This window comes from Planococcus citri, chromosome 5 (assembly GCF_950023065.1).
Source record: "Planococcus citri chromosome 5, ihPlaCitr1.1, whole genome shotgun sequence".
NCBI lineage: Eukaryota > Metazoa > Arthropoda > Insecta > Hemiptera > Pseudococcidae > Planococcus > Planococcus citri.
This window is the reverse complement of record NC_088681.1, coordinates 64155356-64176832: the sequence shown is the minus strand read 5'-3', so window position 1 is coordinate 64176832 and position 21477 is coordinate 64155356. Positions and strand designations below refer to the sequence as shown.

General features: G+C 35.6%; 3 long non-coding RNA genes across 3 annotated transcripts; 2 read left to right on the top strand and 1 right to left on the bottom strand.

Annotated features, from left to right (window-relative positions):
• Positions 1–4815: 4815 nt before the first annotated feature.
• Positions 4816–5503, bottom strand: LOC135849131 (uncharacterized). Its single transcript, XR_010559493.1, has 3 exons — positions 5295–5503; positions 4985–5148; positions 4816–4892 (listed from the first exon to the last, which is right to left on the bottom strand). It is a non-coding gene; the product is annotated as an uncharacterized LOC135849131 (long non-coding RNA).
• Positions 5504–6016: 513 nt separating this feature from the next.
• Positions 6017–6872, top strand: LOC135848644 (uncharacterized). The gene is made up of 3 exons (XR_010559402.1): positions 6017–6161; positions 6241–6484; positions 6555–6872. It is a non-coding gene; the product is annotated as an uncharacterized LOC135848644 (long non-coding RNA).
• A 104-nt stretch (positions 6873–6976) lies between these two features.
• LOC135847628 (uncharacterized) lies at positions 6977–18224 on the top strand. Its single transcript, XR_010559206.1, has 6 exons — positions 6977–7230; positions 7312–7418; positions 7507–7639; positions 10395–10722; positions 11284–11402; positions 11501–18224. It is a non-coding gene; the product is annotated as an uncharacterized LOC135847628 (long non-coding RNA).
• The last annotated feature ends 3253 nt before the right edge of the window (positions 18225–21477 follow it).

Genomic DNA, 21477 nt, shown 5'->3' with positions numbered 1-21477 from the left:
GAAATTCAACTTTTTTTCCGCTCTGATCACCGAAAAAATAATGAAAAAATTCCACCACGTTAGGATTTTTTAGATTTTCGAGTTGATGACACCACTATCACTGAAATTCTATCAATTCTACGTAGGTAGACGTACCTAAATTGTAAATCTACGATTGATAATTACATTATACCGTTTTCATGATTCTTTATGCGATTTTTTCACGATTTCATTTCATTTAAATACCAATTTGATCTTCTTTTTCTAATATTACACAATTCTTTATCCTATATGAATATACTTCTGCGATATTTCGGTCAATTTTTTACCAAGTTTCATCAATTTTCAGTCAATTTAAAAAAAATAAATCGAATTCGAACCCATCTTCAAATTATTTTTAATCTTTTTTTGCAAATTTTCGCGCAATTATGCCAATTTTTTCACCAATTAATACCATTTTTCAGTGATCGGGGGAGGTCAATTCAACGATAATATTTATAATATAGACATAGATGCAATAATTTTCTGCACATTTTTGAAAAATTGATATTCGCAGGGTGCCCATTACTTTTGACAAATCATTTTCCCTTACTTTTCCAGGTTTTCCCGACCATTTTTTCCAATTTTCTTTACTGACCCCACACTTTATTTGAAGAAGTTTCGGGGGGGCGGGGGGAGAGGGGTTAATTTTTTCACAAGATTCTTCGTCGGATATAAAAAAATGTAAACACGCAAGCAGTGGCGTCGCACTCCAAATTTTCTGTGAAGGGGGGGGGGCAAATTGAATACAAAAATGCCAAATGAAAAACAAAAAAAAATTGAGAATAATTTTAACCGACAGCACTAAAGAATAAGTACAATAAGAGCAATTCAACGCTTTTATTTATTCCAGTACAAAAATGACAAAATATAGCAATGCCGATGCGGGCCTTTTTTAAATGCAAGTTAATTTTTTGGTTTCTTAAATTTTAGAATCGGAATATGTAATGTTTTCTTGAAGGAAGTTGTATGTACTTTTGAAAAAGAAAAGAAAACAGATTCGAGCAAAATCTTCTGAAAAGGGTGCCCCCGGATAAGATAGGCAAAATGCCCTTAACCTCGGATTTTGCCTATCTTATCCGGGGGTACCCTTGTCCCTTTGTATTTCGAAAGGCATAAAAGCGAATTTTTTTATGTGAGGACAAGTAGTTCATTTTTTAGCTTTTAAAATTTAGAATTTGAATTAACGTTACTGACGTTTTCTTACAAGGAAGTTGATTCCGAAAATAGAAACAAGAACAGGCCCAAGCGAGGGCGAAAGCTCTTGCAAAGTATTTCGAGAGGCATAAAAACGATGTTAGGTACTTGAGAGCAGTTCATTTTTTGGCTTCAAAACTTGATTTCTATTGTTTAGGAATTTTCGTTTTGCTCTTGAAAAAGAAAAGAAAACAAGTCCGAGCGAAAGCTTTCGAAAATTTATGTTTCAAAACGTAAAAGTAATGGTTTCCTCTCATCACAGGTCCTTATCCAAAATTTGCAATTAATTGTTTTTTCACGATTCCAGGGATTTTGCGTAAAACTTACAAAATTACCTGACTTTTCCAGACCGACCGAATTCCCCGACTTTTCCAGGTTTGTGAACACCCTGTATAGCCTAATTGATGCAAAAATCTTTCACAATGAATTCCAGAAGTAAACTACACACCTCCCCTTCAGATACACCTCAAAATTCGATATGAACGTGTACTCAAATAAACAAAAAAAGATAATGAAAAAGCGGGATAAATTATAAGACAGACGATGAGACGAACGAAATCTCTACTAAAATCAACACAAAATGAATAAAAATCTCCCGATTGACGATTACGATTAAAATTATACAGACGATGAGATAAATCACCAAACATTCGAAACAAATTTAGTTTTCACCCTTCCCTTCCCCCTTGAGGAAATCCTTACTACGCCATCACCAATCAGAACCGAGCCTACATATTAATATTAGGTACAAACTAAACCAAGCATTTAGAATAGAATATAACTACATACCTCAACAGTGACAAATTGTTGACGAAAAATATCCACAAGATGAGAACAACGAACAATTTCATACGTTACACGTGTTACACGATACAACAAAAGTCTGTATTTAAAATGCACCCATTTAAATACCAAAACGAAAATTTATGTACATCAATCAACAAAACTTACTGTTTGCAAAATACACGAGAAACTACACTAATAAATGGCATTTGCACTAGAGCACTGCAAACAATCAAGCATTTCAACGACCATTCGACCATTCCTTAACAACTCGACAACGTGAAGGAAGACAGAAGACTGACATGGCTGAGGACACGAAAGACGACAGTCGACAACAAAACTCTCTACAGGCATACAGGCCTAAACCTGTTTGGATCCTAGTTTGGATCGCTTTGTTTCAAGTACGCTACACGCTACTACACGATAACGCAGCTGCTGCTAATTTCTCAGAATTCCTTATCAGTAACAGACACACATAAAAAACCACCTACTACACAAGAAGGCCAGAGCACTGGTTTTCTGATGTCACAGAAGCTGGCGATTGCGGCTTCATTGTCTTCTGGGAGATTGTCCAATTTCTTAGTTCTTCATGAATAATTTTTGAATGGTTACTACAGATCTGAATTAAACATCAGCTTTTATAACTTTCGATTGAAAAGCGCTAGAGCTTCGGGGAAAAAACGAGGTTGTAGAGGAGAAAGAGTAGATCATTTTTCATGTTTCAAACACCTATGAGCTCGATCAAATTTTCGATTTATCAAAGTTCCAAGGTTGCAATTTTTTTACATTTAAATTAAAATAAGTATATGTATCAAAATTTTGAGTGGGCACGTGGGTATTTGAAGAATGAAAAATGATCTACTTTTTCTCCTATACGAGCTGGTTTTTAATTCAAATCTGTAGCATTGACCATTAAAAAATTATTCAAGAGAAACTAAGAAATTGGTCAATCTCCTATATAATAAGACACCGAAAGAAATTCAATTAGCTTTCTCTAATATTTGTGGTAGTGAAATGTCAAACAATACACCCCTTGGATTTTCGCAATTGCCCAATAAGTTTTGAAAAAGGTTGACGCGACAAGCAAATAATGGATAATGGAGAATTCGCGAGAAATTCTAATGTACTTATGGGTCTGGTAAATATCAAAAAAAAAAAAAAAATATTTTTAGCGCAATTTTGAACAATTTTGAGCCCAAAATTGAGAGATGCTTATTATTCCTGCTAGTAGGGTGTCCACTTATTTCTGGAAATGATTTTCCTTGACTTTTTCAGGTTTTCCAGACCAATTTTACTTCTTTTCCAAACCATTTTTTTCAATTTTCTATGCTTACCTCATACTTTAATTTTAGAGAAGAAGTTGGGGAAGGGGAAATTTTTTTCATAAGCTTCTTTTGTAAATCAAAATCGCGAAATTCAAAGTGAACTAGAAAACACGAGTTTTCGTTTGTCAAAATTTAAAAAGTTGAAAAAAATCACGAGGATTTCAGAATAAAAATTCGATTAGAAGTACCTAGAAAAACTCCACCGAAAAAATTAAGGTAAAAGGCACTAAAATTTAAGAAAAAACATCGCAAGAATTGAAAAAAAAACTCACGAAGGAAAATCGAGGGAAAAATCTACAAAAATTTTAAAAGAAAACTCACCAAATCGGCGAAGTTCAAAAAAGTCATCGAACCGAAATAAGGAGAAATCCATTTATCGGATATCCGAGGATCAACCAGACGCAGATCACGAGAAGACTTTCTGACCACCGTTTTCGACACAGCCGTGGCGATTTGTTTTACACCGCTGGTGGTAATCAATACAGATGATCGAATTATTCGCAGATTCCGAAACAAGCATATTATTGCAGGCAGCTGAAACCACAAAGGACGAATTAGCGCAAATTCATAACGCAGACTGAATTACTCCTGCGGTAGTTATCTATATGCAACTTACCAGCAACGGCGGTACTTTTCTGTGCATCAGATGAGGCAGAAGTTTTGGAACAGTACATATCATTTTCTATGTTCGAGCACAGATTCGGGTAATCTATCAGTAACTGAACGACGTTGGTATGGGCCTCCCTTGGCCGCCTCGATGAGCATCGTGGAATTATACTGAAAAAGGAACCACCGTTTAGTGTTCGGTTAGTACATAAATATCACTCTTGTTTACATTACATAATCATAATGTTATTCGTATTCGTACACAAACAGGACTTGCAGGATGAGCAGGCAAGACGCTCATCAATTGGAATATTCAAGATTTAAAAACGACTTTAAAATCAACACGAAAACATTACTAAATTTAGAAAAAAAAATCGACTCGAAATTATGGGGAAAATGAAATATACAAACTCCAAATCACCACAAACAGTTGATTAGAAGTAAACAATCGCGAAAAAATTCGTTCGAAATCAACACGAAAATTAACGTTCCTTCATCACAAAAAAAATTATTCAAATTCTGGTGAAATTTGCTCAAAATTTGGCGGAAACTTGCCAAAAACACAATCAAAGTGTCACTAAACCATGATATCGAATCGAAAAAGTACAAAACAAAAGACGTTTCTGAAACTTACGATAGAGCAGTGCCAGCAGTCTGGATATCCGCATGAACATTAGCTCCGGCCTGTAATAGATACGTATCTGTTGAGAAAAATACATCGAGTCATTAGTAAAGGAAACGAGCTCATTTTCAATTCTTGACTCATGATCAATCATATCTTCACGTACCTCACAAGCTCCAGGTGGCCTTCTTGCGCGGCTTCCATTACCGGTGTCGAAGCGCCCAGCTCTAAATCGACGCCTAGTTTGATTACATAATCGGCTACTTCGATGAAACCGCCGCAACACGCTAACGTTAGAGCTATCTCTTGCGTTTCTTCGGTTTGAGCGTTGATACCAGCACCTTTGAAAACAAATCATATCCACGGTTTAGTCAATCATCATCAATTCATCACCGAAGACTCGATAGTGACAGGAAATCAACGTATACGTTACCTCTTTGTAGTAAAACCGCCACCATATCATCGTGTCCTTCTCGGGTTGCGTTGAATTCTTCGATATTTGCTCCGCGTTCTATTAATAGGATGGCTAAATCAACGTGACCTCCGCATGCGGCTAATGTTTAAAGGTGATTCGAAACTATCCGTAGGCATATTGACCTATAATGTGGAAAAAACACACGCAAACATAAGATGAAATATTCAGATACACGTTAAACCATATGGCCACCGAAAACACGTGTTCAAAAATCTCACACCTCACTCCCTTTCCTTATACATCCACGAATAAAATAAATTCAACGTACTTGGGCACCGGAATCCAGTATAGCAGTTTTGCTACTTCAACATGACCATCCATAGACGCCTCCATTAATGCAGTATGCATCTCGTCAAGTTTATGCTCCTGCACCTGCACAAAAAGTAACATATTTGGATCAGTTATCAATAGGCATATTACGAAGATCACGTTCACAGTTTCACACTATTGCTAATAGAGCTTTACCGGAAAAAAATAATCAATTAGAATACCTACACCACGAGACACACATTTCAATAGGTACATCATACTATAGAAGAATCGAGAATCAAAAATTTCCGCCGAAAAAAAAAACACCCGGTCACATGGCGGTATGAACGTCACTGCAGATCGAGTGAAAACACCAATCTTTCCTACACTAACTACTTAGGTACACTAAAATTATTAACAAAATAAAATTGTCAAATTACCAAAATACGTTCTTTATACAATTCGTAATATACCGGCGTCTTTTATTCTTAATTAAAGACGCCGACCGCGAACAAAGCAAAGAGCAAACACTGCAAAAAGAAACGAGAAACAGAAAGACGCCAAATTCCAAAACGATCAATAATGGCTGCCGAAACACATACATAACAAATAAAAGCGGAATTGCGAACCGTTCGTGGACTGAAAAATGCAAAACTCATGCAAAAATTGGGGGAAAACAAGGTAACTATTGTAACCAATGAAAATGCAGCAAAACTATTACAGTATTGCCAAACTTCAGATTTTTGTCAATTGACCTAATGCACTCCCCCCTACCTAGTATGATAAGATTCTGATTATCTATCGTATCTAAACTGCTTGCATTTTGTATTCAAACAAAACCTATGCCAAGCTGTTAATTAATTGATCATATGTTTAATAATAGTTGGTAAGTACGTAGGCCTATACTTGGTACAACATGTTTCCTAATTCGTATTCAGTTTTACTAATGATTTGATATTCTTTAGAATGGTATCCGGATTCTTATAACGCCATCGAAGACTTACGAATCTGTTTGCAATGAAACTGAAACAATCTGCTATCGTTACTATCGTTGTTGACTACAGGATCGTTTATAACAAAATTACCACATCATGGAGTGAACACTCCTGACATATTGACAGCCTATGGTATATTATTGCTGCCATCGACGTTTTACAGCAATCAGATCCATCAGGAATGCTGTTTGATGCTTTACGAGTCCTATAAAAGGTAGGCCTAACATAGGTTTTAATCGTTATAAACAATGAAAATGTTTAATTGTTATCTCTCAAACTTTCAGAACGTATTTACGAAACTGTGAAGATATCGTACATTGTATGGTTACGAGTTTTAACCGCGAAGAAGGAGCTACTGATTTATCAGATGAAATAACATTATGTAAAAATGTATCTAACCTTGTGAAATTCGTCGCGATGTTTTGTTACAGGTATGTATACCTACGAATGAAAAAAGAGACCATTCTGCGGATATTATTACAATTCTGGTGAATGTTTTCGGTATAGCAGGAAATTATTCGTTGATGAATATAGGAAATTATTAGCTGATCGATTTCTGACTCAAATTACCTTGGTACAATACTGATAAATAAATTAGGAATCTAGAATTATAGGTATTGAAATTGAGGTACCCTAAGTAAATATTCTGCGTGGTTTTCATTTTATTTGTGATCTTTTAATTATACCTACGATATTATTTTATAGATTCGGTGTGATTCTGGATTGAATAAATGCGAAATTGTGTCGAACGATATTCACGATTCGTGCAGAATTGGTAATCATTTGCAATCTGATCCGGTTTACGGAATTAACGACTTGGTAAATGAATCATAAATTTAGGCTAAGATTCGGTGTGATTCTGGATTGAATAAATGCGAAATTGTGTCGAACGATATTCACGATTCGTGCAGAATTGGTAATCATTTGCAATCTGATCCTGTTTACGGAATTAACGACTTGGTAAATGAATCATAAATTTAGGCTAATGAATTAATTTGTGTTTCGAATTTATTTTATTGAAGATGATTATATTTGTTTTAGAAATTTCATGTTCGATGGTATGATCCTTTCGGCGTATTTTTGACCTCCCTTCAAAGTTGATAATTTAGAATTACCAGCCAAAGTGACTGAACATTCTCGAGACATAGGTACACGTAATAACATTTTTATTTTATCTACTCGTAGTTAGGTATTTACTAACAGTTCTTCATTTATGAAATTGTCATTCAATTTCAGAGTAATCGAACCTCACCATTGGAAATCTCACTCGGGCACAGTAAATTTAGAAAAATCGAATTGAAAGATCGAAAATTAGACTCGACTGTATCTTCTGTCCATGCGACGATAATTTGGCATTTTCAAGATAGAAGTATGTTTTTTATTTTTAAATTGAAGTTATACGGAACTGTTTACAGATGAGTGGTTCACTGACTTGAGCCAAGTAACAATGGTCTCGTGCTCAAAAGAAATGCATAGTATTGAATTTATCCCAAGATTACCCATTCCTGCGTCAGAATTCTTTCAAAAGATCCCCCTCCCCTTCTACCCGATCACCCGAGCTACTAATATGCTGGTCTCTTTGTATAGAGGCTCTCAAACTTGTAAATAATCGAGAAAAATAGAGCAAATCAGAGTTTTTTTCTGAAATTTTTTTAAAGGCTCGTACTGGATTACTTATGCAAAATTTTGGTTACTCGAAGTTATTTTATTAGAATAAATTTCCAAAAATTTGGAAAGTCGTAGTTTCTCACTTTGATATTTATTGCTAAGATGCTCTTTATTTGTATGTACTTATTGGCAGTACCTATTCGTTTTTTCGCGAGATGTAATTTTTGTGAAATTTATTGCTAGGTAGGTATGTGATACTTTTTTTTAACATTTTGGTTGCTAAAGCTAATTTATTCCTTTACAAATTTTCAAAAAATAACGTGCGAAATTTTTTTCCAACTTGTCATCTTTTTGTTTTCAACGTTACGGTTACAAAAATCGTAAAAGTGTCGATTTCTGGCAAAAAAGAATGGATTAGATTCTTGCCTTTTATCAAAATTGCTAAATGCTGATGTTTCTCGATTGTGTTTTCATGAAGTGAAAAGAAGCTTCGCTTTTTCAATAAGAATAATTTGCGATTAAATCTCTATGTTTGCGAAAAACTCGTCAAAAAGTTTCGTTTTTCTAAATTAAAACTGTCGAAAGTTATGCTTTTCGTTTAATACCGACTAAAATTCTCGGTTTTTATCAAAGTAGTTGCAAAATCTCAATTTTTTTCAAAAAATATAATTTCTAGAAAGTATCGTTTGATTATAATTAAATTCAGAAAAAAAAACATCATTTTTTTTGCAAAAATTACCCAAAAATCATCTCTTTTGTCAGAAATTGCCGAAAAATATTTCAACTACCAAAATAATGTTGAAAAGTTTCAATTTTTCACTAACTTATTGAAAATTAAGTCTCGCTTTCGATTAAAATTTCAAAATATTAATGTTATGTTTTCTTGCCAATAATATTATAGCTTTTTCCAAGGCTGGCTTTTCACCAAAAATGAACCAAGATTCTCGGTTTTGAGATAAATTGCGTAGTCTCACGTCTTCAGCAAAAATTATTGAAAATTTGTAGGTGATCGCGAATAATTTTTTTTGTTCATCGTAATTTTCAGTGGATTTTTTTTTGGGTGATTTTTTGAATGAATTTTCCGATTGTGATTTAGGATTCTCATTTTCCAGTTTCGTGATTTTTGCTTGTTTTAAATTCTTATTCGGCATTCGGAACGCCCTCGTCGTCGGTTCCAAAAGTTTCCTGAAGATTGTTCAAACTTTTTCATCGGTGTTACAGTATTTTTTGACATATTTCAAGCAATTTCACGGTTTTATTTTTACGTTTTTTGAAATTCAATAATCTATTTCGTTTTCGATTGTACGTATAGATATTTTTTGAGAAATTTTGTCTATGGCTGAATAATTTTATTCTAAATTTTTTGTCAGTTTAAAAAAAAAAAAATGTATTACTACCTATGTACGTACTATACTTGTTTTGAGTATTGATTACGTATTCTGGTTCACCTTTGGATAATTTTTCATTTTCATTTATTTCATCTCGATTTCATTTTTCGACAAAAAATATAAAAATTTCTCTTTTTTCCATAAACTGCACAAAAACCTAATTTTTGCTCAAGTTTTCAAAATATTGCTTTTAGCTTAATATTGCCGAAAATTTGTTTTTTTTTGTACTAGAAAATTTTTATTAGGATAACGCGTCACTTTTATACCAGAAATTGACTTGAAGGGCTCATTTTTCCCCAAAAATTTTCCAGTAATCTAGTTTTATGCCAGAAGCTGTGGAAAAGACCAGTTTTTTGCTATAAAGTTGTCAAAATATTGCATTTTTTCAAAAACTGCTGAAAATTCTTACTTTTTTCTCAAATTATTTTGCTGAATAGTCGAAAGTTCAACTTTTACAAAACCAACACTTACTCGTAGCTTTCGGTTTTTTTAAATCAGAAATTTCAAATAGTGAGAGAAGTTTTCGTGATGGGATTGACAAAAACATTGAAGGGGGGGGGAGGCCCAAAAATGTTGATCACGATGTAAAAAAATGTCAAATATGGTGTGACATTTGTTCGAAATTCGGTTATGTATTTGCAGACAAATTTTGTCAATAGCTAAATAATTTTATTTTCAATTTTTTCGGTTTTTTCAATTTTTTACTACAGGTTTCCCATGATTTTTAACGAATGTAAAAATTTTTTTCATCACAGAATAGCTGGTGTTCAAAAATTATTTTATCGAAAATTTTGTTGCTTTTCCCGAATTTATGCTCTAATTTTGGAGCAGATTTTTTTTTTTTTTAAGCGAACATTTCGTTAAGATGCGATTGAACATGAACATTTTTAATATGTATATGGGTTCTCGTATCTAATAAGATCATCGTTTTGATGGGATTAGATCCATTCTGAATGTGATCACTTGCGGTTAATAGCAGCTTATAAAAATGGGTGAAAAATGCTACTTGAGCTGGAATACCTTACAATATTTTTCATAGTTTGTGAATTCAGTAGTTGTGTTTTTGCTATATCCATTATGGCAATATTATTCTTATTTACCAATTAATTCCATCCTTACAATTCATAGGTTCTATTGAGGTTGACCATCGAACGTCAGAAACGAAACAAGAAATGACCGAAGCGATTTCTAATGCGTATGATATTGCTCATCCGACTCCAGTATCACTGGAAAAACTTTCAGCGATCGCTATCGCCATGAGCCTGGAATTATGGCGACGTGCAGTATATGAAGGCCGCAGTAGCCACACGTTGGAAAGTTTTGTTGAGTACGACTCACATGCTGCATTGAAAGCTGCTTTTCCAGATTTACCCCCTGTGATTGATAACATCATTTATAAATATGCCAAGAGATTTTGGACCTCACTGGATGACTGGGCGCAAGATCATTATGATAGGTACATGTATTTTTACTGCGATTCTAAGTTTGACTCAGAATTATTCATTTTTAGGTATACGTGCCTTTATTCAAATTTTCAGCAAAAAGGGCCAACTTTTTTTTTGAATGATGCAGTAATTTCATAAATTTACGCTCGGTTGATTTGACGTTACTTTTGGTTAGTTTTCTCTCATTTATGAAAATTTTTCAATTTTTTGAAGCAGCTGATGATGGCACGTATGATTTTTATTAGAAAATAAAATTTCAAAAGCTGTTTGGTGAATTTTTTCAATATTTCTCTGGCATTTAGAACAATTTGTGTAGCATGGTGGTGATTTAGAACTCATCAGTTTAAAATTTTTTCGCGATTTTGAATTGATTTTTTTAAAAATATTACCTACCTAATTCTAAACAAATGTTTCGTGACGATTTCGAATCAATTTTTTTGGGGGTGCTTTGAAAATTGAATTCGGAATATATTTACCTATCTAGCATAAGAATCCATTTTTTAAAAATTTAATGGTATTATTTTTATTGTACATTTCCATTCATTTTTTTAACCGTTTTTAAATGTTCACAGGTAACCATGAACGATCAAATAAGAAAACGAGCTTGCGATTTTTATATAGAAGATGCTGAAGATGTTGAAGAAAAAAGAAAACAGAAAGTGCAAGACGTGCAAACCGGATAACTCTTATGGTGAGTTCAGTGTTTCATTTCATCATTTTGAAATCGATAGGTACCTATTTATTTTCAAAACTGTGGTGATCTATTCTGATGTTTTCATTTTTCCACAGCATCTGTTACGAGGATACATCCGGAAAGTCTAACCAACGCGCGACGTTCCCACATTAAAGATTATTGCTTCTGTTGCGATCACAGCTTCTCTATGGAATCACGTCAATACAACCGAGAGCTTTATCTGACATAAAGGACACATTTGCTAGCAACACGAAGCAATGGACGGAGTTGTGTGAAAAAGTGCGCGCCTGAATCACCGTTTTAAAAGTTGCGAACCCGATCGCTGAACAGATCGCTAAATTCGTCGGTAAAATGACCCAAAAAAACGAATGGGCATCGTATCACTACCGAACGGTGTTTTTGGAAAACGGGCTCGATAAATTTGTCTACTATTTAGCGAAGTATATTGTTTGGTACCCAAACGGACGAATACATAGGATACAAACTGCAAGAAAACTGAAAGAGGTAACGTCGCTCAGATTCGGCAATATCGAAAAATTTAGATTTTTATCCGTGTATTGCATACAAGACAAAATGGATCGGATGGAACCGGTGAAGTTGTGCAGAGCCATTATTTACAATTATCCGAACGCCCAAGAATATCCTCTGGTTTGGTATTGGCATTGTTACTATACAGAAAAATGGCCCAAGATAAGCCTGAATGACAATCGAAACGAACATGAAGATCTACGCAAATATATTGATTTGTCATCCAAAAGTGGATAATTGGGCAGCCAAACGGTATTTTTTCAATCAGTTGAACTTTGTAGAACAAGAACTACAGGCTATTTGGCTGATTGACGAATACGGCATGCATCGTTTACCAGAAAGCAGTCATGTTGGAACTGAATAAAGAGCAGCGTGACAGCGTTTACCAAGAACGAGCTACGCAGATAATACTGAATTACGCGCGACCTCGTATCAATGCTACGTTCATTCTGCGCATGTGGCACGAAGCGCAGGATTTAATGACCGAGGATCAGTTCTTGACTCTGATTTGAGGCCTGTCGAGCTCGCTGAAATCAAAAGATTTCATTCTGCTGGAGATTTGGTCAAGTGCTGGTAGAAATTTGAAACTACATGTAGTCGATGCCGGTATCAACGACGATGAAATTGTTGAAAAAGTACGAGGGTCGCTTCAAAAGTCTCCGCCACCCAATCAGATCTCAGCTCGTGGTAGCACTGATGAGATGAACAATACACCGTTATGTTGGGGAAGGTTAGGAGGTGATCAGGTTTATGTTAAAATTATAACCAGTTTCAGCGAATAGTTTGTCTTCAGTGTGTGATATAGACACTGTACCTGCGGGAAGACAACGAACTGGCAGCCATCTTGGCTGAATTACATGTGTCATGCCAATTTATCCCGCTGGGTGCTTTTGGCTGCGCTGGTGTCGAATTCTTGAACGAAGTACCATGCGAACTGCGAAGTACAGCGCGCGCAGCCAAGAGCATCACTACCATCCCTCTTCCCCGTTGCCTGCAAACTGACGTACAGCGCAGCCAAAATCACCCAGTGGGAGAAATTGGCATGACACAAGATTTTACTACCGTCCCTTTTCCCCGTTACCTGCAGTTCGATGTCTTACCCGGAGGGCACAGGTACAGTGTCTATAGTGTGTGATTAACCATGGAGCTACCCCTTGTGTGAACAACGTGCAGTGATTCGGTACCTCAACACAAAAGATTTTAATGGTAAAAAATTCACAACGAGTTACAGGTGACTTATGGTGATAGTGCTGTGTTGTATAGATCAGTTTGCGAATGGATTAAACATTTTAATGATGGTAGAACGAACCTTCATGATGACGCGCGAAGTGGCCGGCCTAGTGATGCTGTGAATGATGAAACAAGAGCTGGTGTGCTCGAGTTGTTCAAAGGAGAGCGGCGGTATTTGATAACAGAAGTAAAAGATTTATTATCAGAGAGATATCATATTGATGTTTCATGTTCCTTGATCTCCCGTGTGTTGGCGGAAGCTGGATTTCACAAAATTTGTGCCCGATGGGTCCCCCGACTCCTCAATGACCAGCATCGCCTCAATCGTATGGGGGCAGCTCTCACATTCCTGTCTCAGTACCACAATGACCCCAATATTTTGACCAAAGTGATAACAGGTGATGAGACTTGGATCCACTACACAACACCAGTCAAGTCACAATTTCACAAAACGAGCTTCAATGATGTGGAAACATCCAGGTTCTCCACATGTCACAAAGTGCAAAACTGAAAAATCTGCAAAAAAGGTCATGGCTACAGTCTTTTGGGACTGTCATGGCATGGCCCAATTTTGATCGAGTACATGCCCCGAGGTACCACCATAAACTCAAGTAGTTACTGTGAGACCTTGGATAAGTTGAAAAAAGCCATAAAAAGCAAACAACCGGGGCTTTTGACCAGAAGACCACTCCTTTTCCACAATAATGCAAGGCCTCATTGCTCTCATCAGACCCTGGAACACATGAGAAAGTGGAATTGGGAGGTGTTCGACCATCCTCCGTACACTCCAGACCTTGCTCCATCCGATTACCACCTCTTCCCCATTTTGAAGGAGTACCTGGGCACACAGCGATTCAAAAACAACGATCAACTCAAGAACAAGGGGCTTCTCACCAGAGCAGTGGTGAAGACTTTTGAAACAACCCTTGTATTACTGAAATGTTGTATGTTCAATGATGTGATGAGGATCCAAAAGTATCACGGCGATTTAAAAAGAAGTGCATCAAAAATGATTTGTATAAGAAATTTTTAAAAATCCACATTCCACGGGCCGAAATTATTATTGACCAACAAATTTCAAGATCTCGAACAGTTGCTGAAATTTTTTCTTCCTGATGCCGAGGATTTGCGAAAGTTCAAAGTACACCTGGTGACTCATTCGGATCAAGTAAAGAAAACATGCTTCGAATTTTATTCTTCCTGTCAATTGGACGATCTGAATAATTACCTAAAACAACTTTTAGACTCAAATCCTGATGATATTGCCCAGTACAAACAGTGATAAAATCGCCGGATGGATTCAGATTATGTGTTAGTCTTATGGAGCACAAACTGAACAGAATCTTGAACGATGCTCTGTAAAAGTCATAGTTCAATATTGAAATATAGAAAGAATATGATTTTTTCAACCAAAGCTATTATGAAATTGCGGAAAATGCTAGAAAATTCAGGGTTACTTGCCGTCCAAGCCTGCATTAATCTTCATCTCACCAATCTCACCGAAAACGAAGATAAGGCAGCATTGAAGAAACAATTGATCGGTGACATTATGGAGCTGATGTTGGCGATTTTCAGTAAAAGCCAAGCGTCCTACTTTCAGGAAGTCTTGATGTGGTGTTTTGAAGATGACGAAGATGCCGTTCAAAAGTTCCAAGACACTTTGCAGCTGGATTTGAATTTCATCAACATGCTGAAAGGTTGCATATTCCACAAATACAACCAGTTCTTAACACTGTGCAGGTTCAATAAACACTTCCCAGAGAATAGCGATTTCAAAATTCTCGACAAATTTTTGAACTCGTACTTCTCGAAGATGCTGGGGAAAAAACATGAGTTTATGATGAGAATTATTTGTTCGAAAAATTCGATTTTTTTGAAACCCTGCAAGCTGGCAAATGAGAAAACCGGCATTTGAAAGTGATTGCACGCTGGTTTTTTAAGAACAATGTCAACGAGATTGAAAAATTCAAGAAGTTCGCAGGTGGAAAAATATCAATTCTTGAAATCTAGAAAGTTTGTAATTTATTGTTTCAATTCTGAAAAGTTCAGAAACACGTTGATATAGTTTAGCTAAGAAACCCTACATGTCGTAGGGGGGAATAAATCCTTTACCTATGGTGGTGAGAATTAGAAATATTCCTTAAGAGGGGAATATCTCTCGGTACCTAGATAGCTCAGAAGGGTGGTAGATTTCCTAAACTGCCCTATACATCATTTAAAAAGATATACCTAATAAATACGAATTCTGTAATATTTACAAGGTATATTTATAATTTTTTACATAAATTCATTGACCTACATGATTCTACGTTTGTTTACTTGAAAAGGCCCTAAATGAATTTAAAACGAAGATAGATCTTACCATACGTGTGATGGTATAGATCAACATAATTTTAATCATAGTCCAAAATTATGGTACTTCATCCTACCCCATCTCCGAAGGTCAGTGATGGCAGCGTTCGCAAAAATTTGAACGGCGTTCGCGTTCGCGTTCATTTGAAATGAACGGCGTTCGCGTTCACGTTCATTTAAAAAGAACGCGTTCGCGAATGCCGTTCGTGAACGCGATCGCGAACGTATGTCGTTCGCGAACGAGAACGCAAATGCATGATTCGGGAGACAATGATTAATGAATTGCAGCAAGTAACAGTGACATCCTACGCCTATTCTAAACGCAATTTTTGCCTTTTTATTGCAAAATAACTAAAAAGGGGTGAAAATTCTATAGGTACTTTAACTTTACCCCTTTTTTTCAATGAAAATGCAAAATTTGTCTGAAAAATGTTTCGAACTTTGAAATTTGCGTTCAATCAAAACGAACGCCGTTCGCGTTCGCGTTCTTTTGAAAAGAACGCGTTCACGTCAGTGCTGTGAGAACGCGGAAGTGCTCGTTCCCGTTCCCGTTCTTTGTTCTCACAATAAAGAACGCCGTTCTTTGTTCCTTATCACTCCCAAAAATCTAACACCTCGTTCCTGTTCCTAGTTCTTATGCTTCATAAGCAGAAGCGTTCCCGTTCCCGTTCCCGTTCTCGTTCTCAATCAAATTTCCAAAATTTACGTTCCTGTGTTCCCGTTCCCGTTCCCAATAGGGTTCTGTGGTACAAGCGAAGCCATTTTTGATGGAAATTTTTTTCATTTTCTTCTATTGTACCCAAAAACTACTAAAAGTTTGTGGAAAAAGCATATTTTTCCTATTTTTCAGAGTTTTGGGAGGTAATTTGAGAACCCTGAAAGAACATCTAAGAATGCCAAATTAGCACTCCGTTCCCGTTCCCGTTCTCGTTCTCACAAATTTAATGTTCTCGTTCTCAGTAAGAACGTTCTTCAAGAGGATTTGTGTGATTATCCGTTCGTTCTTTGAAGGAAATTTGAAAAGTTGCGTTCTTTATGCGTTCCCGTTCCCGTTTTCGTTCGTTCTCACAGCACTGGTTCACGTTCGCGTTCTTTCAAAAAAGAACGCGTTCCGTTCGCGTTCTCATTCACGTTCGCGAACTTGGCATTCACGAACGCGAACGCTGCCATCACTGCCGAAGGTGTAGGATTGCTAAATTTTGCTTAAACTAATTTTATTTACACGAGAAAACAATATTTAAATTAGTCATCATAGATTACGACGCCTTGCTCGTAATCTATGCGAGGTGAATACAATATTAAAAGAAAGTAAGTGTATTCTGCTTACCACAAACTGTACGCGTTTTCCATCTCTTTCCTGGTGGCTCAACTAATACTACGAGCCGTCGATGGAACTTAACCAAATGAGACACATTTTAATTCTTTGCCCATTTCGGTGATGTCCGGATACATCCCAAAATGTCAAAAAGGTACACTCGTTATTAACCGTGAATATTTCGGTTAATCTAGGTTGAATTGAAACATTATCCATCAAAAGATGAGATGGGAAAAACAAAAGAACTTCTGCCATGAACTCTGATAAGATGTCCATGGCTTAAGTTTTATTAATTATGACGCGAGAACTGACAATTCGCGAGTTATCCGAGCCCACGTCCGGAGACTAGATTTAGTTGCCGGAACCATGTCCGAAGGCATCCAAAAAACATCACGATCTCTCCGCTAGCAGCTTCGAGATCTGTATTATAAAGAGACTTGAGATGGTCAAATCCCTACCCCTATTTCTGGGGAACCAATAGGGTACTTGCTGAGTACACATAAATTAGACAATTTATGTGACTTTACTAATTAATGGCCAAAATCCCTATCTCGGCCTATAAATGTCAAAGGCTGTCAAGAACTGTCAAGGGCTCGCGAACCCTTTTACTTTTACGTTCGCCGACTCGCGGGTGCGGCCCTACATGCGCGAGTAGATCGCGAGTACCTCGAGTACTTAGCCTATCTAAAGAATTTACACACGTTCCCAACATTTCATTATAAGGGGTTCCTATTATAAGCACTACCTTCGGCAGTGGGGCCAATCTGCCCTCTGTCAACGTTGCAGCTGGATACAATTTTCATTAACATGCTGAGAGGTTGCGTATTGGTGATTAGAGATTGCAGGTTACCACGACCACGTTGTTTGAATACGAATATCATGAAGATGAGGATGGGAATGAGGATGATACTGTCGATTTTGATCCAAGGCATAAAAATGTCGAGCTGTTATTACTTATTCTACGATCTGCATCTATCGAAGAAAGAAGCACATTTTGGCAAAATTGCTGGCATCTCTTGATTGCATCAGCTCGAGGCAAAGAATTGCAACAAATAATGGAACTCTGCTTCGAAACGAGGGAACACGAGATGGCTGAATTTAAGCAAATCATGGCTAAAAGCGATAAAGCACGTCGATTGTGTGTTCGATTATTGTGTAAGGGCGAATATTTCAACCATTTGAATGAACTTGCAAATTTCTTAACTATGCCCTGAAATGCTTAACGCAATAAATTTTGCCAGATAACTCTGAGAATCGAGCTAGGTATATGACTTTTTTTTTCTGAATTTCAGTTTTGTTTTTGTTTACCTATTTTTATTTATGTATAGTTTTATCAATACCTAGCTGTAGATTTTGTATAACTTATCACCTGTTTTTATGATTTACCTACTCGTACATAGTAGGTAGGTATGTATTATGAGTTTTGAGTTTATGTGTATTAAGTAAATGATAAGTATCGATTATCGAAGTATATACCTAATTGATTTTGCTGTAATTTTATTGAGAATTATTATCCCAAATTGCGCATTGAGAAGAGGTAGAAAGATTGAGAATAATTCTAGAGACAATGACAATGCCTGTTCAGATAAGCGTGGGTTTTGATCAAACTGAATCATACGAGTAGGTATAATATCTGCTCAGAGGTAGTCGTTTTATTGATCTGATTCGACGTGATCTTTTCTCCATGAGGTTTTTCTTTCCTCATTGTTTGCTGGTCTGGTGTACTCTTTTATTGAGAAAGCTGTTTTGTTCCTTCTTTTTATATTTTGGGGGATGAAAGCAAAAGCGTGGCGTGGTCTGTCTATCTATAGCTGCGGCTGTGCTATTTCGTGTCAAATCAGCCCACCGATTTTTCTTTCAAATTAAATTTTTGGTTCGTTCCTCACATCATGAGTAGAAAATTGATATTGATGCAGGTGGAATGAGGTTGTTTTTTTTGCTGTTGAAATTTCTCGTCATAGTCTGATTCGAGGGTGCTGATTAAGATTTACGTAAACGAAGTTAGATTTTGATAATGTAATTGACAATTGATAGTAAAACATGTTACTGAATTCTTTCAACAACTCCAATCGATTCTGCATCAGACGGGAATTTGTTCAATTGCAGCTTCTCAACAGCTCTTAACTAAAGATCCCTTCAGCTGGTGGCAAATCTTCACATACCCAACCTGAAAATGAACCAATAGATTTACATTTTATTGAAGAAAAAAAGTCCGATATAACTTACGTATACGTATAGGTACATTAAATTATGATTCAATTTGAATACGATGTTGAATTGTTGAATTACTAGCACTGAAGATGAATATTTTTTCTAATATGTTCAAATTTGCCGAATTTGCTAGACTCGACTAAATCAATAAATTTTGAACATTTTTAGTCATTTCCCGATTTTTTTGAAACTTAAACAGCACATTTTTGACTGAGGCTCAGGTTTTTTTTAAAAAAATGTATTCAAATTTTAAAAAAAGTAAGTTTGAATCGAAAAATAAACTCATTATATGGAAAAAAAATATTTTATTTCTCAAAATACAATATTTTGAAAGCTTTTGTCCTCAATTCGTTCGTCCCTTTTTGCTTTTATTTTTCAAAACTGGAATTTCTAAAAAAAAAATCACTAAAATTTTGAAATTTTCAGGTCGAAAAAATAGATTATTTCTCCTTTGAAAAAAAAAGATCGTTCTTTCACCGCTTAAGGTCTTATCTTTTATTTCATATTGAAAAACTAATCGTTTTATTTGGAAAAAATGGTATTTTTTTCTCATTCGTTATTGTTTGTACTGCAAATTTTTCAATTTTTATTTTTCAGAAATTGATTTATCCAATTGAAGAGTGATATTCCAAAACTCGCTTTGTCCATTTTCACAACTTTTCAGGAGAGAGGAAAAACAGTTTCCCTTTAAACGGGTAAATTGGCTTTTTAGGCGAGTTTAGCACTTTATTTGGGTGGATTTATGATGTAGGAGTGTAGGTATACATTTCATCCACTAAATACCGCTGAAAAAAATTTCAATAAAAATGAACAAAGCGCGTTTTGGAACATTATTTTTTTTAAATTTTTATTGAATTGGCTATTTAGGTGAGTTTAACACCTCATTTTGGTAGGTTGATGATGTAGGAATGTGAGTTAATACTTCATCTACCAGGTACCACTGAAAACCCAACTTTGATAAAAATGGACAAAGCGAGTTTTGGAATATCACTCTTCATTTTTTTACAAACTTTCCGGATATAAGTACCTAGGTATTAAGTAGGTATCTAACTATATTATCGGTACATTTTTCGGGCGAGTAAAAAAATAAACGTTCTTTAGTTGTCATGTCACGCGTGAATAGGCCACATACACTTACTCCAATTTCAACACGCTGTCAAGTCCGCTGTAGATAGTTCAAATCATTTTTAACCCTCCTGTGACTTTTTCACAATTTTTAGACCCTTCAACAGATTTTTGAAACTTGCAATATCCATAAAATTTCATCACATGAACTGAAGTTGAAAATCCGCAATTCACTTTGCAAACTAATTTCAATACTCTACTAAAACGCGTCCAAGTGGTTTCAAGTTGTTATAATTTTGAATCGGAAGGCCAACACAGATATAACTACATGGGTTATTGGGGCAGTGGATCAATCCTGTTCCTCCAAACTTGTCAAATCTTCGAAACGTCTGCAAATTTGACCAATTTCCCAGACCGGACGCGACGAAATTGATAAATTTTGAACATTTTAAGTCTTTTGGCTAAGCGGTGAATTTTGATTTAATTTTTCTTGTAAACGAATGAAAATGTCATATTTTTAAAATGATAAATAAATCGATACTTCGAACAAATCACGCCAGGTGACTGGGAAAATAGCTTCAAAAACAAAATTCATCACTTGACCAAGTAGTGATCCAATCCCTAACTACTTAACATCTTCGTATTCTTCGTCTATGAATACGGCCCATAGAATTTTCAGGTGTTACTGAGCATTGATTTTGTTAATTGTTACTGACTAGTGTTGTGCTACTCAATTTTCAGCTGTAGTTCCATTCCACTGATTCCACACAAACGAAGTACCTACCAATGTTTTTTTACGCGAATTTTGGTAGATTATCGAGAATTTGGAATTTTGGCAGATTTAAAATTCACTGGAATCTGGCTAGACTAGGGTAATAGCTTTTGAAAATGGAATTTGGATTTTACTGACTTTACTCGAAAAAAGACAACTTCTAAAAAAAACCTGTTTTAAAAAAAGATTCAAAAAACCTCCAAAAAGCAGATTTTCGAGAATCCGTGTTAGTTAACCTCAAGAAAACCTACTTATCAATTTTGAAACCTAAGAAGATCTCTAAAAAAAATTGAAATTTACTCTTCGATTAATTCAATTTAATTTCAAATCAAAAATTGAGTTCAAACTTCAAATTGATTGATATTTTATTTCAAAAATTTAAAAAAAAAAGTAAAAAATACAAGAAATATTTCTACGATTCTCCGTAAAAGCGCTAATGACTAATTTTTGTTTTTCGATAACCGAATGTTGTGATTGTAGCAAGATCCATGTTTACCTTTTTTCCCAGAAATTTGCAAAAAAAACACGATGGTCATATCTGCAAAACTTTGATACTTTGAGCTTAAATTTCAGTTGTTTTCGTTCACCAGTGTGAATTA